The sequence below is a fragment of the Lolium rigidum genome, chromosome 6 (assembly GCF_022539505.1).
Source record: "Lolium rigidum isolate FL_2022 chromosome 6, APGP_CSIRO_Lrig_0.1, whole genome shotgun sequence".
Lineage (NCBI taxonomy): Eukaryota > Viridiplantae > Streptophyta > Magnoliopsida > Poales > Poaceae > Lolium > Lolium rigidum.
In genome coordinates, this window is record NC_061513.1 from 287063095 (window position 1) to 287084583 (window position 21489).

The following is a 21489-nucleotide window of genomic DNA, read 5'->3' on the forward strand; positions in this document are numbered from 1 at the left end:
TTGTTGCGATTACAGCCATTGGTGGGTTATCTTTGTCGACTTCCATTTCAGGAAATTTAGAGTGTCTAGCTCGTTGGAGTTGATCGAAGCTCGGATGGCTTCTACTCAAAGAATTGTATGGTTTTCGTTGTAATCTAGCTAATTAAATAATTATTTACACATGACAACAATAACTTTTATTTTTTATTCTTTCAGGTCAAATCATTTAAGAAACTTTACAGTTATCTTCATGGTGTCGAGAGATTAAATATCTCATCGTTCAAGATAAAAGTTTGCGGCACCCCTTCTTGTTCAGAGTAATCATCCTTTCTTAATGTGAACTATGATTTTTTTTTTACTGTGTTTGGATTTAATTGTTTCTTTATTTTTGACCATTAGGACAAGCGCGAGGCGTGACTGTGGTATCTATGCAATGAGGTTTATTTGGATATTCAAGGCTAATTTTTACCCAGATGTATTCAAGGTAAGTAATGTGTTGTGTACATAGTTTTATTCAATAGTATTTAAGGCAGTTTTTTAGTACTTGTTCGCTGTATAAATAGTACATGTCAATGGTTGTTTTTAGTACTTGTGCATCTTTTTGTTTAGTCGTTGTGTACTTTTTCGTTTGGAGCTTGTGTATTCTTGTTGGAGATCATTAACCATTGTGTTGTTTCGTGTTTTTCAGGCTGACATCGAAAGTTTTCGACAGTTCTTCGCCGGAATGATGCTCACTTATGATTCTCCTGATTATCTGGCAAGTTTCGTTCGCGAACAGATTGAAGAATTCGAAAGTAAGAACTTTTTTACAATGGTTATCCTTTTTTCGTCCAGTGAAGTCAATGAAGTGAACTTGATTGTACAAAATAAGGAAATGAAGTACATAATAACATTACATATTCATTCCATTGTCTGTATCATATATTCTAAATATTCATGTGGCTTCCTCCTTGAGTGGTTCCTACTTTTGTTGCTCTCCTTTTGATATCCTTTGTTCATCGTCGACGTCTGCAAATAAATATATGTTAAATTTATGTTAATTTGTAGGAAAAAGCAGATTATTTGCATCGAGTAGGTTTTCATCATCGACAAAGAAACTTCATGGGCACACTTACCTTGTTAATGTGTTTTTTGTACCAAATACTAGATATTCCATGTCGCATCTTATTCTTCCATTGTGGTAGTACATACCGTAAGTGTTTCCTGGTTGTGTTGTTCTCTCTCGTTGTGTTACTATCGTTATTTGTGTGTCCGTTGCTTGATTGATTCTGTGTTTGTATTGCTTGTATATCTTTCCTGTGATGCTGCTTTGTTTCTGCTCGCTGCTCGCTTGTGTCTGCTGCTCGTGTCGCCTCTCGCTGCAATTTTTGCTTTCAGTTCTCCACATCATGTTTTGTTGTGACCTGATTTCTTGCAGTATCCGCATTTTATTTGTCTAGTTTTCTGTCTTTTTTTCTGAACCTGGCATCATTCTGTCCCCTCTTTTTGTTCCTCTTCTGTCGGACATTGGTGGGTCACGCAATGTTTCATTGCTACCTGTTTCTTCGTCGTGAAGTTTTTTAGCTCCTTCATCTTCTCTTATTGCTGCCAGCACTTTTGTTTCCATATCACGCATACACTGAATCATGACATTGTATGCTTTGTCATTTGGGCACGCTTTGTTGCAAAGTTCTGCCATATGGCTCATCACACCGGCAAACTTTAGTGTTTCGTCTCCGCAAGAAGCATCTCGCGACATTTCCTAATGTTGCGAGTTCCATGTCTATGTCTTTTCTCCATCTTTTAATCACAAAACTCTCTCGGCAAATCATTGATCTCCATGTGAACCATTGCTTTTATTACATGGCAGCAATGTATACCATCCCTCTGCATCTTTTTGCAGGAACACATGAAGTTTTTTTTTTCATCGTCAAATGTGACGTCAAACAACTCCCTTTTGAATTCCATGTGGTTGTAGAATTTCACTATTCTTTTCAGCCGTAGGTGGCGACCAGGTTCAAGTGATCCATCTACCTTGAATGCCGTGTTGTTTGTGATCTCAATCTGGAACTTCTCGAATATGTCATTTGTGAATTGTTCAAGAGCTTGCTTCTCAAACGGATGTCTTGTTACTAATTTTGCTGTTTTCAGTGTTGATGTGAGCTTCTTCTTGTCCAGGGCAGATAAGCACTTGTCTTGTATGACCTCATATTGTTCAAGGAACATTGTTATCGTGTCTGTGTGCTGGCTATAGCATTTCCACATGTTATTTGTGCTCTCGCTCCTTCCTGTGCTTGATGAGAATGGGTAAAATTTATCCATGAAGTATGCTGGTACCCACCTGTGTCTTATCCTGAATAACTTGCTTAGGTGTTCTTCTCCGCTTGCATTGTAATCCTCTATCACTTTATTCCATCCCATTTCGAACTCAGCTGGTGTGAATGCGTTCTTTGCAATGTACATTAGCATTTCCGACAGTCCTGTGTTTTTGCAAAGAAGGTGCTCTCTTTCCGGCTCATCTTGGTCACGATGTGGTAGTAGCAGTTCTCGTGTGTTGTGGACTTTAGAACTGTTTTTATTGCTTTCTTCATTGCCTTGTCCTGGTCTCGTTATTATTGTCTTTGGTTCTTTTCCACCCATGGCCTCGAACAAATGTTTCCAGTACCCATATAAATGTATCTGTTGTTTGATCCTTTAGCAGAGCAACGGCAAACAGTACTGTGGAGCCGTGATTGTTCACCCCAACTATAGGAACAAATGGTAAGCCATACTTATTTGTGCTGAAAGTTGTGTCGAAAGATACGTAGTCACCGAACAGCTTGTAGTTCATTACGCACATTGCGTCCATCCAAAACAGGCTCCGAACTCTTTTTTCGCTGTCTATTTCCATGGCATGATAGAAGCCAGGTACTGTTTTCTGGAGTGTCTTGAAGCGTTCCAGGCACTTCTGGATGTCATGGTCTTTCTCTATTTGTTGTTGTTTACTCTTTATGTTGCTTAGATCAACAGCATCGAAGGGTATTCCACGGAATTTCCCTCTGATCGACCGGAAGATTAACATCATCTTCCTTGGTGGCAGACGTCCCATCTGTAGTAGATGAATTAATCTCCTGTCGAGATCAGTCATCCTTTTGTGACAGTGTGCAAACCTAATGAGATAGTCTGTTGGTTCCAGCGGGTGGTTGTGTTCTAAGTGAACCTTCTTGATGTACCAGTATCCATCAAATTCTCTTACAATTATCTGTGCTTTACAGCCAGTCTTCAGTAGTATGTTTGTTCTCCTGTGCGACGATGGTTCGGCATCTGTGTTTGTGCATCCTTCCTTGTTACATGCAAACGTTTGCGTGTAAATTTCTCCGTTTTTTCCTGATCTCTTGCTGCTGAACTTCTTCACTGCAAATCCTTCCTTTCTTGCATACAGAGCGTAACTATAGAATGCATCATCTCTTGTTTTGAAACGGGCACCTTCCTTTGGTATAGCTGCACTGATAATCTCTTCAACTGCTGGGTAGTCATCTGTGCTGAACATCTTGTCCATTTCCTCTTCCATCTTTGTTGGAGGATGTGGATTTATTTCTGGATCATCATCCTTCAGTTCTTCTTTTGTTTCTTGTTTGGTAGCTTGTTCCTCCGAGGGCGAGTTTGATTCTCCTGTGCTGTGTTTCTGCGATGATGAATAAGCTTCTTTTTGATTTGTTTCCTTTGAGGCACTTGTTTCTTCGTCTGTACTTCCCATTTCTCTGTATTCCTGAATTCATAACATTCATATTGTGCATCAGTTTTTGTAAGATGGTGTTCCAGATGTTTAGATATTTTAATGTTTATTTCCACATATAACAAAGTGTGTACTGTTTTTGAAATCAAAAGTACGTACACTGCTGATCGATGATTTTGTTTCCCGATGTTTCGTACATGTGTATGCTTCATATGTTTCTGTAAATTAAAGGTATACAAATTTTTTTTAATGCATTATTTTAATTGTAATTTGTAATTATAAATACATACATGTAGTTACTACCTTTGCATTGCTTGTTGTGCTATCACTGGAGTTGGTGTTGGCTGTGGCAAACTTCATTTCCTGCAAATAAGTAAACCAAGTAAACTTTGTGTTAGATTCCTGGTTTACTGATGTTTCACCATAATGCATAATCATCATTTATCTTGTATAAATTCATGAATTGTACCTTGATAATTTTTTCTGGTATTGGTTGCTTGTGTGCCTTCTTGATGTCTTCTTTGTTTTGTTGAGATTGTTGTTGGGAGGTGTCGTGCTTGTCTACTAGCTTGATCTTTGTGTGGTTGTTGTCGTTGTTGTCGTCAGACATATCATCGTCGTCGATTTCTTTGAATAAACCCTGAGAAATGGATAAATAATTGTCAGTATTTATCCTAAAAATGTTTTTGATTTTGTACTTTGCTTGTGTAAGATTTGTTACTTACCTCATAACTTGATGATTTTGTTTGCTTGTATTTTTCCGCTGGTGCAGCTGAGCTGCTCCGGCTGCTTGTTGTCGACACATAATTATGTTTTCCTGTTTCTTCGTGATGCTTTTGTCTCAAATTGGTGCCATTGGCATCCTGTAAGAAGATTGACAAGTCAATAATATTACCATCTCGAGAAAATAATCAATTTTAAGTATATTTGTTAAATTGATTCAATAAAATCTAGTAGTGAATTTTTGGTTCCATGTCTAGTAATTAATTTTACCAACCTTCGTTGTGAACTTTTGTGATTGATTTGATTTGTTGTTGCTTGGAAGCAGGGAAGGATGCTCTCTTGAACAAGCGTAGGAGGGCGCATACTGATTGATTTTCTCAGAGGTTAGCAATTTTTTTTCCTTCGTCTCTCTATCCAATTCCATTGTCGAGCTGTTGCTGGAAGCTTCTTCCTTCTTTACTTCTATTAGAGATCGTTTAAGGTGAGCACACTGCACTCGTATCGTGACTCAGCCTTGTTTAAGTTTATTTTGTTGCATTTTCTCCCTTTTGTTCCTCCACGTGTGTATTCTTGCCTGAAAAAAAATTGAATATAAATTATTTTGTACGTGCATGTCAAAAACAAAAGAAATATAGTTTATGTTGTGTACATTTTAAATAAAAATATATGATAACATTACAAAATAAACCACAATAAAGTTATATTATAGGCATAGTACTAGTACTTGTGTACCTGTCGACATGAGGAAGCTTTTATTGCCTGGAACTGTTTCTAATTCTTCTTAATACTATGGGTTAGTACTCTTTGAACAACATAGGCATCCTAATACTGTTGCTTTTGTTTGACAGCATGGAAATTGTTTTTCCTTGGAAATGTTACTAGTACTTCTTGATATGAATAGTTAGTTTTTCCTGATCATTGTAGGCACGAGAATGGTAGTTCTGTACTTGCTACACTCGTTAGTCTGTTTTTCTCCATGCAAGTGTTACTAGTATTTGTTAGTATGGTGATGTAGTACTTCCCGACACCACAAAGTTTAGCACTATATCATAACGGGGAGGTGCTTGTAAGTAGAGTAGATTTCGGTAAGTTTTACCATTTTTGCAAGTTTTGCCATCTGTTGTGCGGTTAGTGGTATCTTGACTCCAGGAGGCAGCTTGTTCAACCACAATATTGGTTGTTCTTCATCCTTGTTCTGTTGTGCCCATGTTTCATCCATCTTCTCTGATGTCTCTCTTTTTTTCTTCTCCAGCTCTGCACGAGTATGAAGTGTTGAAGTCCATGAGTATGAAGAGCAAGCGTGGAAGGTTGAGAAGTTAGACTGCTACTTTTGAAAAGTATTCAGAAGCAAATGTGCAAGTTTGAATTTACGATTACTTTTGATGAGTACCCAAGTGTTTGAACTTATTTAGTGCCACCTGTTTGAGTGGTTAGTCTCGTGACTCTTTAGATTCCGTAACCAATGAAAAAGAAACCCGGTGAATTTTACCTATGTGGATATTCCTATCGGATGTACCGTGCACGTTGCCTAATTCTCTCATCCCTTGTTTGTTCCTTGGCGTTGATGTTGTCCCGCATGTTCGAATTTTGAATCGTTGGAAAAAAAAAGTTAGATGGAAAATTGCGATTGACCGAAATACATGTTAGTCGTGGATGGGGTTCCAGATGTCGAACGAGAAAAATCGGGGTACGGTATACAACGTTACAAATCTTCGAATCTGGAATTTAGATGTTTACCTTGAGTTCGTGGTCGTTCGTCTTCCTTCGTCTTCCTTGGTGGCTCCGTCGTTCCTCTCGTCTGGATCTTGATTTGAATTTTGAATCTGTTGATGAGAGAGAAAGGGATGGAAAGCGTGATCCTATTGTCCACCAGAAGTGGAGGATTTGTTAAGATATCTATCTCCGATATATTTCTTCACCTGTATTTGTGGGCCAAGCACATGTCATTAAAATGGGAGTTGATGTTTCAGTATGACATGTGGGTCCTCGTTTTTCTTATGATTCCTTTTCTCGCGTGGATGACATGTGGGACTCGTGGATGGGATGATTGGTTCTATTTCTCTTTCCCAATTTTTCTTCCGTGGCGTTCCCGTAATTTTTGCCGTCATTCATTGATCCCGTGAGCCATCTTCTTCCTCCCTCTTGGCCTCTTCGTACGTTTGCGCCCCCATCTCAGATCTGTTTTTCGAAACCTCTCGTCTGGGATGCTTCCTAATCCTATTTATCGTTTGATTTCTTTCTTCGATTGTTGATTGTAGGCGGCGGGTTCTCAATAAAGAGCCCCGTGGATTTTTTCGGCTGGTTTTGTTAGTTCTCGTTGTTTTCTCGTAGCTCTGCGTTGTTCAATGGATGACGAAGCTGCTGTACCTCGTGATGGTGAAGATGAGGTCACCCCTCGATTATCTGATACGCAGTCTTTTTCCGTTGATGGTACGGAGATGGTGACTCAGGAATTCATGGTGCGTGACCAGCTTGAGCAGGATAGGATCAGGAAGGAGAAGAAAGTATCTGCTAATACTGAAAAAATTGAGCTGCACAGATTGAGAAAATCTTGGTTAGTTTAGATTGTTTGTTATTTCTAAATATGTTTGTTCATGCTTGTGGTTTATTTTCATGTCATGATCATGTGTTTATGTGTTATTGTTTTCTGTTTTCCAGTTCTGGATCTATGCCTAATGGTTCATCGAATTTAGTACAAAACTTAGCCTTCCAAAGTTCATTTCTGTTTGCAAGTCCCTTAGCCCCAAACAAAGGGGTTATGTTGCTGATATAGGTCAAGAATCTCTCCTTGATATTCGTCTTGAAGAGATACCAAGGGCTTTTGTTGCTTGGATTGTCAGCAACTATGTTGCTTCAAAAAGGATGTTTGTGTTCAAGAATGGCTTTGATTTTGCTTTCAATGCACTGTGTGTCCATAAGGTATTAGGCACACCAATTGGAGGACGGCGCATCCCTATCAAGTGCAAGTGAGCAATTCAGGGATGTTGTTAGGAATCGTTCATGCCGTGAAGGCAAGTACCTCAACTATAAATGAGCTAATGAATATGCTGTCTTCTCGACTTGGAAGAGGAAGATTTCAAGATATATTGGATGATGTTCTAGATATCGCATTTCTATGTCCAACGACGTATGAGTGTGTCGGCCCCGACTACCTTTCAGCACTTGAGGGTCCTTCCGAGGAAATCCGCACGTATGACCGGTCTACAAGCAGTTGTTTCGAAACTTTCGCTTCCATGAAAACGTTCGTTGATTGTGGTCTACAAGGTGCCCTCTGTGGTTGCTTGGTAGTTCCTCTGGTTAGTAACTTCTTTAGTTTCTCAACATCTGCTGTTGTCATGTTATTGATTAATTCTATCTGAGTGCCTGATTTATTTTGATTTTTTTTTGCTTTGTTGTTCTTTGTAGATGACTTACTTAGAATATCTTGATATAAAAGTCAAAGAGCTTGCTAGTGTTGTTCCAAGAATTAGCGTATGGGATTCAAGCATGCGCTAGTGAATTTGAAAAACTTGACTTGGTTTCTCGTGAGGATGGAACCTATGGCGAAATACCTAGTTAGTGTATTTTATTATCCGATGATGAGCAATACATGTTTTAAAATTTTATGTTTATGTGTTGTCCCGAAACCGTGTTTTTTATTTTTCTTTGTTTGTGTTATAATTAGTCGAAGGATGTGAGACGTACTCCGTTTCATCGAGTGGGTCTTCCACTTTCTCGTATTGGAGATCCGCATCCCGGTCTCGAGACGTTTCTTTGCTCCTTTGTGAAGCCTCGCGATGCGTCCGTTGGTACGTTTATTGTGATGTTCTGTTTTAATTGACATCTGTAGTGTAATGTTTTATATTTTGAAGTAATTGTTTGCAATTACTAATTTTTTGTTTTGTTTTGTTTTTGATTTTGCAACAGGCTATCGATGACTTGAAAGAAATTCAGCAGGGCTTGTACTTTGAAATATTTTCTGCAATTCAGCCAATCATCAACAATAAGATTGCCAATGTTTTGCAGCTTGCGAGCCACTATAATGAACGAAGATTTTGCGCATCTGAAGATAAACAGTGGTGGTTCTTGTTCAAGGCCATGGTTCAAGAATATGGCGAATTGTCCGGGTATACTCAATGATTTTGATCATATATACCGCTCGAATGGAACGCGTGATAGCCCATCTCGCCGTTAGAACTGAATCAAATCAAGAAGTCTCCGTATTGAATGACCAAACATACAAACTTTGCCGTAAAGCGCGAACAGGAATAAGGGTATTGCTACTAATGCTGAGATGTGCGATGACATGTGGCGTGAGCAAATCATGCCGATTAGTCGAATGTTTATAAACATATTAGGTTGCTTCAACAGACTCATTCCCATTAATTGCAAATACACGCCAAATGCATTGTATAAGGAGTATCTCCCGAATCTCGAAGCGTATCTTGATCGCGTTGTGGAGGATCTTCCATCAATACTCCCATCCGAAGGAGCTTTGGATTTGCTTGTCCAGAAAGGAGTTGTTTGCAACCGTTGTGGACTTTTGAATAGTCCTCTTGCTTCTGAAACTTGCAACTGCTCGGTTGCCTTAGATACTGGTAAGAGCGCAGCTTGGTGAGAGGTTAAACATGCCCTCCGTGACCCCCCGAAGGTGCTTGACAATGTTAAACAAGTTGATGCAACCGTAGGAAATGAAGTTGTCCTTTGTTTTCCCGAGTCCACTAGCAAAGGGAGTGGCTCAGCTGCGTGTTCTTCAGTGTGCTACTACGAAAACCCGCAAGGCCGACTCTTTGGCTTGTGTTAACGCCGATAGAGTAGATTGCAAAGATGGCTCATCCGGTAATTCTAACGATCCAACAAGCTTGAAGTTAAACAAATTGGCAAGAAGTCGGCAGCTGAAACTCAATCTTATTGCACTACAGTGCGTAACCTCCAATTAATCCCACCGCTTTGCCGATGAGCGTGCTAAGGTTTCTACTTCTAATAATCCAGCCTATCGGTCTTGAAGATTCTCTTCTACCCCCGTCTTCGAAGAGAAATTCATCCGAGTCTCACGGTTTCCGTAATGACTCGTCTCGCGAAGAAACAAAAGATGTCTCAGTACCGGAGGAGGGTAGCTCAAAGATGGCAAGTGGAGCAGCACCAAACTAGTTATATTGTTCCATGTGACCCGTTGGATGAACCTTCCGCTCGGGAAGAAATAGAAAGGATTGAGAGGACGAAAACGCTTGCAATGAAGAAATTTTCATATTCATCACCCTCGCATGTCTTGATGGCCGAACATTTGGTGCCCGTTGGAAGTGTTTGTATGCCATCCAAGACTCAACACCAGCATCTAGACGGAGTCCCCGGTATGTCGCAGCCATCGCAACCTCGTATTGTCATCCGGTTATCGTGGCATTCTCCGTGATCGAAATGGAAGAACATTCCATGGAGGGCGAAGGATCGTTAATTTCGCAGACTCTCCCGCCTCCCAAGCTATTAATTCTAACATTGATGGTTTGCACTCGTCAAATCATTCTTCTTTGCAAGCAAGAAACACACCCGGAAGGACAATATCTGTGTCTGGTTTTAACTCTGGGTTTGCTGGTTATAGACATGAGAGATCTATACCTTATGAAGCGTCTTCTCTTCAGAGCTCTTACAACACTGGTCATAACAGCTCTTACAACACGCTTGGGCAGCAAAATTTTCGTAGCTCTCAAAATGCAGGAAGGTATAATAGTAGCCAACATGATGATGAAGATGTGGGTGGGAACGCTGGTTATGTGGTTACTCCCTTTCCGGAATTCATGATTCGGTCCCCACGTGTTTGTGCTACGCCGCAAGCATCACCTGGAGGAATTATGGTGAACAAGCAGGTACGATTTAACACGAGTCCGTCACAAGGCACATATAATAGAGGATCAACAAGCAGGGCTTTCACAAAGTCAACCTTTGCATCATGGAAATCATCGCCCCTTCCTCTCAATTAGAGATTCGACGCAGGCTGAGATTGATATGATGGAGTGGGTGCGAAAGTATTTACCAGACGCAATTTGGAAGAAGGTATCCTACTATTTTATGCCACTCGGTTTTCCATTTTATTTAATCATTTTAAATAATGTTTTTGCTATATTGTGATTTTGTTTCGTTGTGCAGCCCAAGAATTGTTGAGACAAGGGGAAGATGGGCCACTCACGTAAATTTTGGGTTGTCAATGCAACCTCGGTGGTTATGTTCATGACTACGTTATGAATGTATTTGCCGCCACCGTAATGGAAGAGCAAGATGACAACAAGTTGTCTTATTTAATCAACAACGTCCTCGATGCCTAAAGTACATAATGTATAGTGAGAGTGTAGTAAGTTTTTACTCTTTTTATTTATTTATTAAATATGGATATTTTCTACTTTTTTTATGGATAATTGTTTGGCGTAATGGTAAAATGTGTGTTTTTTTTCTCTCTCTACTCGCTAGAGGGCATTCAGTGAATTGGGTGCTGATCCGAACGCACCGAAGAATTACATTATGGAGCCTAATTTACCCCGCAGGATATATCACTTTGATGTTGTGAGTATTTTGTTTTTATGATATTTGTATCTTGAATATATACATTGTCTAGTATGCCACAAGTTTTCCTTTGATGTTTTATAATTGAATTTGGTTTCAACTCGCTATTTCAACTCTTGTGCAACTCGTTTGATTTTTTGTATTTTAAAAATTAAATTTGTCCTTTTAATTTTATTTTTTTAGGTATTTTAAAAATTTGGTTGTTTTTCGGTAATTCTTCCCGTTAGAGATAATCACTTTTGGATTGTGGTTGTCGCTAATTTCGCCCGACCGCGGTTTGAGACATATTGTCCTTATTATGATGCTACCGTAGCAGTAAAATATTGCAATGACCGTTATTGATAACTTCAAGAAGGCTTATACAAAGAAGATATTACTCGAGCGTTATGATATTTATAACTTTCGTGTGATGCCTCGCCCAAATTGTTTCGACAACATCAATGAGTAAGTAAAATTTTAAGAGATTGTATTTATCAATGTGTTTCTATGTGTCTTTGTTTTGTTCTCGTGGTAATCCATATGGTTTTATTTTCTTGATCTTACTCAATACCGTTTTTAGGAACGACTCGGACCTCAAGCTATGAAAGTAATTCTTCAACATTGCGGTGGTTTCCAAGCATAAGATAAGAGAAGTAAGTCTTTGTCTATATTTTTCTTTGCAAATGTAATTGTTGGTCTCGCATATAATTTTCATTTGTTAATTGCGTAATGATGTTATCAAGCTGCGTGAGCAGCATGGCGTTCTATATGCTAACTTTCCAAGGTAATGCAAAGAAAATGCCTGCAGTCATTGATATAATGAGAAAGCATGCAAGACGGTGAATGTTGCTCGATAAGGAGATACAAACCATTTCGGAAAGAAACATGTTTCTCTCGTTTGTATTCCGACAGTATCATTGATTCTCCGTTATGGTTCTATTTATATTTTAGTTTGTTCTTTTACTATTTGTAAGTGAACCCAAGAATCTCCTGTTTTGTGTCTGTCACCTTGTGTTGAACATTTGTGGTTTCCTTTTCTCGGCATATATTTTTCTCGTACTTGTACTCGTTATGTCTTACGTACTTGATATTTGCTTCCCGATGTACTTACCTCTTTATTGTGACCGTGAGACACTTACTATTCCTTGCTATGTTTCCCTCAAGTTATGTAGATGTTATTTTCCCGTATTCGAATTGTACTTTGTTGTTTGTTTGTTGCTGTAGTTAATACTTGTGTTTGCAGCTTATATTCTAGCTTGTATTTTAGCTGTATTTGTACTCTTGTATATTATGTACCTAGGACTTTTGTGTTGTTGTACTTACGCCCGTACCTTCATGCACCCATCACCGCTGTACCGTACACACCTTACACACCCGTACGTTCCATCGTAACCTAGAATTTGCATACAAATATAAAGAAACAATCATGTTTTGCTCTTGCCGCCTAAACCGTACTCGTGCACCTTTCACCGATGTACTCCACCCCGCCGGCACATGTTCATTCCCGGAGAACCATAAAACATGCGGAGAACATAGGGAAACACTCCCGTGCTCCTCTTGCTAACGAAGCTGTACTTGTGAACCTTTCAGCTTCCGTACTCGACACACCTTACACCTGTACTTTCTTGAATAATCCAAAATTTGCGTACAAATATAGAAAAACAAGCCATGTGTTCCTGTTGTCGGCTAACTCCGTACTCGTGCGCCCTTCACCGCTGTAATCGACCTTACCGGCACATGTCCATTCGAGAGTAACAAAAAACATGCGAAAACATAGGGAAACAATACCGTACCCTCTTCCTAACGAAGCTGTACTCGTGCACCAATCACCGCCGTACTCGATACACCTTACACTCCGTACCTTCTTGCAGTAACACAAAATTTGCAGACAAATATAGAGAAACAGCTACGTATCGCTTTTGCTGCCTAAGATGTACTCGTGCGCCTTTAACCGCCGTACTCGACCTCGCCGGCGCATGTCCCTTTCCCAAAGAACCATAAAACATGCGGAGAACATAGGGAAACACTCCCGTGCTCCTCTTGCTAACGAAGCTGTACTTGTGAACCCTTCACCTCTCGTATCGGACACACCTTACACCTGTACTTTCTTGAATAACCCGTAATTTGCGTACAAATATAGAAAACAAGTCATGTGTTCCTCTTGCTGCCTAAGATGTACTCGTGTGCCTTTAACCGCCGTACTCGACCTCGCCGGCGCATGTCCCTTTCCCAAAGAACAAACAACGTGCAGAGAAAAGAGGGAAACACTCCGTACTTATCTTGCTAACGAAGCTGTACTCGTGCGCCCATTACCGCTGTACTCGACAAACCTTACACCCGTACCTTCTTGCGTAACCCAAAATTTGCGTACTGTAATTAGTGAAACAGCTCATTTATTCATCTTGCTGCCTAAGCTGTACTCGTGCGCATTTCACCTCTCGTACTCGACCGAAATTTTACATGGGGAACTATTGAGTACTATTGGCTAATAGTTTTTCAAGACTTGTTTTGTGTAATTGTTCCGCGATAGAAATGTACTTTATTCTTGATAGGTGCTGTGCTTATGCCTTTTGTCGTTGTACTTACGCCTTGAAATGTGGCGTTCTTGGGACTCTTCTGTCGTTGTACTTTCGTTTTTTTTTTGAGAGAACTTTCGTTTTGTTTTTGTATGACGGGGAACATTCACAGCTCTTTGGTACCACTTTGATGCCTGTGGCGGTGATTGAATTTATTAATAAAATAATGAGCGAGTAATGCGCATGTTGCATGGGGAACTGGAAACGATTAGTCAATAATCTACTTACTTCTCATTAAATTTGCACTGGTGGCTGGTGCCGTGGAGCGTGGGATAGTCCTGCGAGTGAGATTCTTTCCTTTCGCATTCCCGACTTTTCTTTTATTTTTACTCACTGATGAGTGGGCCAACATAAAGTGGGTTCCGCGTGTTAGTGACTTGAAGCCACTCTATGGTATGTAAAATGGCGCCGTTCGGTCGTCGTACTAGAAGCATTTGGTGGTTTGCGCTCCGACTCCGCCGGTTTTATATTCTGTTCCTTCCCGATTAGGGTTTCCGTCTTCGCTCCGCTCACCCTTCCCGTCTCCGCTCCGCTCTCTCGCTCACCATCTTCCCTTCCCGGTTAGGGTTTCCGTAATATGTTCATTTGTTTGTTTGTTAATTTCCCTCGTAAATTCATTCTCTAATCCTATAGATATATTGTTTCTGTTTCGGGTGTAGTTCTTATTTTGTTTCCTCTTTATTCCTCTTAGACTTTTTCTCGGACATCCTCTATTTCTCTCGCTTTCTAACTACCTCCTTTCCGTCTATTTCTTCCAGTATCCGTATCTATTTCTTATTTCTAAACTGCGGTTTACATTATTTTGTTCGGTTGATTGTATGGGTCCAAATGATATTTGTTCTTTGTTTTCATTATTCTTTCTTGTGGTGTTGTAGAAGCCGGAACACACAAAGCACGGCTTGTGATGGATTCTAGTGAAGCTTCAAAAAAGTCCTTGGTTGAGGATGCAGTTGATCTCGGAGAAGCTTCAAAAAAGCCTAAGGTTGAAGATGCAGCTTGATGTCGCAGATGCTTCACGGATCCGTAAGTTCGAAGATATTGCCAAGGTATTTGTTTAGTTCTTATTTTTTCAGCTCATCTTGCACAGGAATATACGCACTTACTAACTTTGATCCCTCTTGTTTGTAATTCAATTTTCTAGAGTTTTCGCCCAAGTACGGAACTTCCAAGGATTACAATGGATATGCTTGGAATTGATGTTGGTCCCGTCGATACAATTGGAATAGCTACGTTTAGTATAACCAGGTTTTTTACCAAAGACATTCGTTGTTGCTCATGCTTTGAGCAAGTTTCTTGGTCACACAAAGTTCCTTGCCATAGAGAACTACCATCATGGAAGTGTTCTTGTCAAGTTCCAAGATCCTAGTGACCTGCAAAGTTAATGGCCACATATTCAATTATGACTTTTTTGGTCCCATCCATGTCAGCCAAGTTTACTATGTTGAAGCTCAACCTACCGATTATGCGAGGTGTTAGATGCTTTTGCATCCAAATCCAACTTCTGAGTTGTGTGTGGCAAATGGTTAAATCGTGCCGTGTTGGATATGGTTGTTTTGTAAGACTTTATTTGTGCCGTGTTGGTTATGGTTGTCTTGTAAGACTTTATTGTGTCGTGTTCGGTATGGTTATCTTGTAAGACTTTCCGTTGTTGAGTACAATGTAATGTACCATGTACGTGGTACTTGACTTTAATTATCTTCTCGTTTATTGTTGTACTCACCTCGTATTTATCTATGGTTTATAGTTCAGCTTTAGCTAGTATCTCGTGGAATTTACACAATTACATATGTACTATTATGGGGACTGCCATCCGTTGTTTTTTGCTCATATTTTCGATCATCCGTGTTGTTTTATCTTTATATTTCCGTTTCTCCGCGGGGTAGGTACTCGGTGCTAAGATTGTCGAGTTCATTTTTGGCAGCAGAGACGAGTGCATGTGTATCTTGAATAGGAGTGCTATATAATTTCTGTTTGTTTCTTGTCAGGTTTTCTATTGTACATCGTAGGTACAGGTGGTATATCGTATGGAGTATATTGTTATACCGAGACGAGTACGTCTGCAGACGAGTAGTAGTACCGATTATATGTGGTGGTTTTCGTTGTTGATTTCGATTCTGTGGAGTAGGTACCGGTGCTAGGATTGTCGAGTTTATTTTTGCAACAGACGAGTGCATGTGTATCATAAATAGGAGTGCTATATAATTTCGTTTGTTTCTTGTCAGTTTTCTATTGTACATCGTAGGTAGGTGGTATATCGTATGGAGTACGTTGTTATACTGAGACGAGTACGTCCGCAGACGAGTAGTAGTACCGATTATATGTGGTGGTTTTCGTTGTTGATTTCGATTCTGCGGAGTAGGTACTGGTGCTAGGATTGTCGAGTTCATTTTTGCAAATGAGACGAGTGCATGTGTATCATAAATAGGAGTGCTATATAATTTCTGTTTGTTTCTTGTCAGGTTTTCTATTGTACATCGTAGGTACAGGTGGTATATCGTATGGAGTACAGCTTGTTATACCGAGACGAGTACGTCCGCAGCACGAGTAGTAGTACCAGTATTATATGTGGTGGTTTTCGTTGTTGATTTCGATTCTCGTGGAGTAGGTACTGGTGCTAGGATTGTCGAGTTCATTTTTGCAACAGAGACGAGTGCATGTGTATCATAAATAGGAGTGCTATATAATTTCTGTTTGTTTCTTGTCAGGTTTTCTATTGTATAACGTAGGTACATGTGGTATATCGTATGGAGTACAGTTGTTGTACTGAGACTAGTACGTCCGCAAAGACGATTAGGAGTACCAGCATTATCTATGGTGGTTTTCGTTAATACTTTCGATTCTGCGGGGTAGGTATTGATGCTAAGTGTATCGTGTACATTTTTTTTGTAGATACAAGTACATCTTTACCATGAATAGGAGTGCCATATAATTTCTGTTGGTTTTCTTGTCAGGATTTCTATTGTATATCGTAGGTACAGTGTGGTTTATGGTATGGAGTAGTGTTGTTGTACCGAGACGAGTACGTCTCGCATCACGAGTAGGAGTATCGATTATCTATGGTGGTTTTCGTTAATACTTTCGATTCTGCGGGGTATGTACCGATGCTAAGTGTATCGTGTACATTTTTTCAGCAGATACAAGTACATCTTTACCATGAATAGGAGTGCCGTATAATTTCGTTGGTTTTCTTGTCGGATTTCTGTTGAATAAAGTAGGTACATGGTGCTTTATTGTATCGAGTACAGCTTGTTCTACCGAGACGAGTACGTCCGCATCACGAGTAGGAGTACCAGATTTTATGTGGTGGTTTTCGTTGTTTCTTTCGATTCTCGTGAGTAGGTACTCGGTGTTAAGTGTATCTAGTAAATTTATGCAAGAGATACAAGTACATCTCGTACCATGAATAGGAGTGCCAGATAATTTCTGTTGGTTTTCTTGTTAGGATTTATGTTGTAAAACGTAGGTACATGTGATTTATTGTGTAGAGTACAAGTGGTTCTACCGAGTCGAGTACATCTCGCGGCACGAGTAGGAGTACAAAATGGTTCTACTCGTACAATTACACGTTTGGGACAAAGAGGATTACTAGAATGTCTATGATGAATTTCATTAATATTCCTCGCTTCCCATTTTGGTTTATTACTACTAGGTTGATTTTAGGTTAATTTACGCAACCCGCGCAGAGAGGTACAGCATCGTAGAGCAACATTGTATTCCGCATGTAAACACACATAATAGCTGTATTTTTCATCATCGTCGATTCTCGATTCACCGTCCCTTGGTAGTATTGCTTCATCGACAAATATAGAAAAACAGTCATGTGTTCCTCTTGCCGGCTAACCCGTACTCGTGCGCCCTTCACCGCCGTAATCGACCTCGCCGGCACATGTCCATTCGCAAGTAACAAAAAACATGCAGAAAACATAGGGAAACAATACTGTACCCCTCTTCCTAGTGAAGCTGTACTCGAGTACCCACCACTGCTGTACTTAATACACCTTACACCTGTACCTACATGTAGAATCCACAATTTGCAAAAAAAAAAAAATAGGGAAACAGTCATTTATTTCTCTTGCTGCCTAAGTTGTACTCGTGCGCTTTTCACCTCTGTACTCGACTGAAATTTTACATGGGGAACTATTGAGTACTATTGGCTAATAGTTTTTCAAGACTTGTTTTGTGTACTTGTTCCGCGATAGAAATGTACTTTTATTCTTGATAGGTGCCGTGCTTATGCCTTTTGTCGTTGTACTTACGCCTTGATATGTGGCGTACTTGGGACTCTTCTCGTCGTTGTACTTACGCCTTGTTTTTGAATGACGGGGAACATTCACAGCTCTTTGGTACCACTTTGATGCCCGTGGCGGTGATTGAATTTATTAATAAAATAATGAGCGAGTAATGCGCATGTTGCATGGGGAACTCGGAAACGATTAGTCAATAATCTACTTACTTCTCATTATAATTGCACCGGTGGCCGGTGCCGTGGAGCGTGGGATAGTCCCGCCGATGAGATTCTTTCCTTTCGCATTCCCGACTTTTCTTTTACGTTTACTCACCGATGAGTGGGCCAACATAAAGTGGGTTCCGCGTGTTAGTGACTTGAAGCCACTCTATGGTATGTAAAATGGCGCCGTTCGCCGTCGTACTAGAAGCATCCGGTGGTTTGCGCTTCGACTCCGCCGGTTTTATATTCTGTTCCTTCCTCGGTTAGGGTTTCCGTCTTCGCTCCGCTCACCCTTCCCGTCTCCGCTCCGCTCTCTCGCTCACCATCTTCCCTTCCCGGTTAGGGTTTCCGTAATATGTTCATTTGTTTGTTTGTTAATTTCTCTCGTAAATTCATTCTCTAATCCTATAGATATATTGTTTCTGCTTTCGGTGTGGTTCTTATTTTGTTTCCTCTTTATTCCTCTTAGACTTTTTCTCGACATCCTCTATTTCTCTCGCTTTCTAACTACCTCCTTTCCGTCTATTTCTTCCGCATCTCGTATCTATTTCTTATTTCTAAACCGCTCGTTTTCTTCCGTATCCGTATTCTTTTTATATTTATAGCATGCTCGTTTGTTGCAAGATTTCCCGCCGTTATAGAACATTATTTTGTTCGGTTCTTTGTATGGGTCCAAATGATATTTGTTCTTTATTTTCATTATTCTTTCTTGTGGTGTTGTAGAAGCCGGAACACACAAAGCACGGTTTGTGATGGATTCTCGTGAAGCTTCGAAAATGCCCTTGGTTGAGGATGCAGCTTGGTCTCGAGAAGCTTCAAAAAAGCGTAAGGTTGAAGATGCAGTTGATGTCGTAGATGCTTCCGAAATCCGTAAGTTCGAAGATATTGCCAAGGTATTTGTTTAGTTCTTATTTTTTCAATCATCTTGCACAGGAATATACGCACTTACTAACTTTGATCCCTATTGTTTGTAATTCAATTTTCTAGAATATACACCCAATTACGGAACTTCCAAGGATTACAATGGATATGCTTGGAATTGATGTTGGTCCCGTCGATACAATTGGAGAAGCTACGTTTAGTATAACCAGGTTTTTTACCAAGACATTCGTTGTCGCTCATGCTTTGAGCAAGTTTCTTGGTCACACAAATTTCCTTGCCATAGAGAACTACCATCATGGAAGTGTTCTTGTCAAGTTCCAAGATCCTAATGACCTGCGTAAAGTTACCGGCCACATATTCAATTATGACTATCTTGGACCCTTCCATGTCACTCAAGTTTACTATGTTGAAGCTCAACCTACCGATTATGCAGAGGTGTTAGATGCTTTTGCATCCAAATCCAACTTCGAGTTGTGTGTGGCAAATGGTTAAATCGTGCCGTGTTGGATATGGTTGTTTTGTAAGACTTTATTTGTGCCGTGTTGGTTATGGTTGTCTTGTAAGACTTTATTGTGTCGTGTTCGGTATGGTTATCTTGTAAGACTTTCTCGTTGTTGAGTACAATGTAATGTACCATGTACGTGGTACTTCACTTTAATTATCTTCTCGTTTATTGTTGTACTCACCTCGTATTTATCTATGGTTTATAGTTCAGTTTAGCTAGTATCTCGTGTAATTTACACAATTACATATGTACTATTATGGGGACTGCCATCCGTTGTTTTTTGCTCATATTTTCGATCATCCGTGTTGTTTTATCTTTATATTTCCGTTTCTCTACGGGGTAGGTACTCGGTGCTAAGATTGTCGAGTTGATTTTTGGCAGCAGAGACGAGTGCATGTGTATCATGAATAGGAGTGCTATATAATTTCTGTTGGTTTCTTTTTCAGGTTTTCTATTGTACATCGTAGGTACAAGTGGTTTATGGTATGGAGTATTGTTGTTCTACTGAGACGAGTACGTCTGCATCACGAGTGGGAGTACCAGATTTTATGTGGTGGTTTTCGTTGTTTCTTTCGATTCTTCGGAGTAGGTACTCGGTGCTAGGAGTGTCGAGTACATTTTTGCATCGTAGACGAGTGCATGTGTATCAAGAATAGGAGTGCCGTATAATTTCGTTGGTTTTCTTGTCGGGATTTCTGTTGTATAACGTAGGTACAGTGTGCGCTATTGTATAGAGTACGCTGGTTCTAGTGAGACGAGTACATCCGCGGCACGAGTAGGAGTATCGATTATCCGTGTTTGTTTTCGTTAATACTTTCGATTCTCGCGGGGTAGGTACTCGGTGCTAACGTTGTCGAGTTCATTTTTGCAGCAGAGACGAGTGCATGTGTATCATGAATAGGAGTGTTAGATAATTTCTGTTGGTTTTCTTGTCGTTTTCTTCGTTGTATATCGTAGGTACATGTGCTTTATGGTATAGAGTACATGGGTACTACCGAGAAGAGTACAGATGTAGCACGAGTAGGAGTACCAGATTATATGTGGTGGTTGTCGTTATTATTTCCCATTCTCGCGGGGTAGGTACCGGTGCTAAGTGTATCGAGTACATTTTTGCAGCAGAGACGAGTGCATGTGTATCATGAATAGGAGTGCTAGATAATTTCGTTGGTTTTCTTGTCGGTTTTCTCGTTGTATATCGTAGGTACAGTGTGCTTTATGGTATGGAGTACAGTGGTTCTACCGTGACGAGTACGTCTCGCAAAGACGAGTAGGAGTACCAGATTATATGTCGTGGTTTTCGTTATTAATTTCGATTCTCGCGGGGTAGGTACCGTTGCTAAGAGTATCGAGTACATTTTTGCAGTAGGGTACAAGTACATCCGTATCATGAATAGGAGTGCTAGATAATTTCTTTTGTTTTTCTTGTCAGCCTATAGATGAGAGAGCAAAATTGTATTGCACACACAAACACACATAATAGCTGTATAATTTAAGGTAATCGGTGTACACAAATAAATATGTCCAACATATTCCGCAAATATATTAAGCACATAACTTAATCTACCAGGTTATAAATAAAGCTCCATCCTTCCGTATTCTTCCTCATTCATCGTCGGAAACTACAATCACTTCTTTGCAGCTTTTACCTGGCGTGTCACACATGCATTTCCTTGCACGTCCACTGTCCCTGTTGATTTTATCATTGATTGCTTGCTTCTTGGATTGTGCAACTCCCATCAACATATCAATGGTGAACACTACATCATCTTTCCTCTCGTTGTACTGCCTCCAGGAGTTGCCTCGTGGTATTTTAGGTCTGTCCAATGACTCTAGGCCGGCATAGTAGAGGTTCCTCTCATCTTCGTCCACTGGAATTAGATCCTCCATGTGAATAAAGTCTCTGTATTTTTCATCATCATCAGATTCTGACTCACTGTTCCTCGGTAGCATTGCTTCATCACCATCACCATCATCACCATCATCACCATCACCATCATCACCATCATCATCGTCTTCATTGCCTCCTTGCACAACTTTATCTGACTGATATTCCTCTTCTTCATCACTTATGACAATCAGTTCAACCTCCTCGTGTTCTTGATGGGTGCTCACGATTTCCTCATCTTTATCAACCTCCTCCTTTTTATCCATGGCGTACTGATCCTTGTCGAAG

At 40.1% G+C, this 21489-nt stretch overlaps 1 long non-coding RNA gene across 1 annotated transcript; it reads left to right on the forward strand.

Annotated features, from left to right (window-relative positions):
* The first annotated feature begins 672 nt into the window (after positions 1 to 672).
* On the forward strand, positions 673 to 5770 carry LOC124660700. The gene is made up of 3 exons (XR_006989941.1): positions 673 to 773; positions 4722 to 4779; positions 5649 to 5770. It is a non-coding gene; the product is annotated as an uncharacterized LOC124660700 (long non-coding RNA).
* The last annotated feature ends 15719 nt before the right edge of the window (positions 5771 to 21489 follow it).